Source organism: Elephantulus edwardii, unplaced genomic scaffold, assembly GCF_000299155.1.
Source record: "Elephantulus edwardii isolate Elephantulus edwardi_28Jun2011 unplaced genomic scaffold, EleEdw1.0 scaffold00064, whole genome shotgun sequence".
Taxonomy (NCBI): Eukaryota; Metazoa; Chordata; class Mammalia; order Macroscelidea; family Macroscelididae; genus Elephantulus; species Elephantulus edwardii.
In genome coordinates, this window is record NW_006399814.1 from 12,873,316 (window position 1) to 12,874,525 (window position 1,210).

The following is a 1,210-nucleotide window of genomic DNA, read 5'->3' on the forward strand; positions in this document are numbered from 1 at the left end:
CTTGTTTTTTAATGCAGCATAGTATTCCACTGTGAGAATATACCACAGCTTCTTTAGCCATTCGTTTGTTGATGGGCACTTAGGTTGTTTCCAACTCCTTGCTATTGTGAACAAAGCTGCAATAAACATGGGTGTGCATAAGTCTATCAATTCTTAAAGCCTTTTCCCCCCCAATTTCTTCAGAGCAGCTTGAATTTCCTCCTTTATTGCCATTGCTTCTTGACTACATGCTATTTTATGAAATTCTTCTGTGCCAGCCAGTTTTTTTGGTGGGTTTTTTAGTTTGTTTGTTTGTTTTAAATACAGTTACTCCTTCCTTTTGGTACTGTGTACTCCTTCCATCTTCTTTTATTGTCCCAAAGAAAAGCAAAATCTATACAGTAGTTATGGTTAAGAAAAATGTAATGCCAGTTTCATTTAAGAATGTAATTGATGATATACCCTAAAGAAGCCATAACTGCCACCCAGGCAGATATATGCACATCTATGTTTATTGCAGCTTTGTTCATAATAGCAAAGAGTTGGAAACAACCTAAGTGCCCATCAAAAAACGAAGGATAGAGAAGCTGTGGTATATTCACACAACGGAATACTATGCTACATTGAAAAACAAGGAACTCATGAAATATTATTCAAAATGGGTGACCTTGGAGGACATTATGCTGAGAGAAATATCTCAGCCACAAAAGGACAAATACTGCATAGTGTCACTATTGTAGAACAGGACTGGTATAAGGGTTGGGATGAGTCTGAGAAAGATTGGATAAATTATATATACTGCATTTAAACAGACGAGGGAGATAACTGTTTAAAAGTGATATATGATTGGATATTATGGTCATGACAAGAGTCCAGAATGAAGGCTGCATAGTGGAGTGGACTGGGAGGGGGGATTGTATAATGATGAAAGAATTTTTCTTTTGCTTTTCAGAAAGAAGAGAGAATAGGAGGGAGTGAGGTGGGCAGGGAGAAAAACGCAACAATGAATGAATGGAAATCCAAAGTCTCCATAAACATTCATTAAAGTTAATAATAAAAAAAGAATATAATTGATAAAAAATGTAGTTGATGAAGGAAAAAATGATTTTATTTTTTAAAAAAGAAAAGCAATATTTATTTTTCTGCAGCCTTCAGTATGGACTGAGGCTCAATGTCAAGAAGACAAAGATTCTCACCACTGGACCAATTGGTAGCATCAGGATGGATGGCG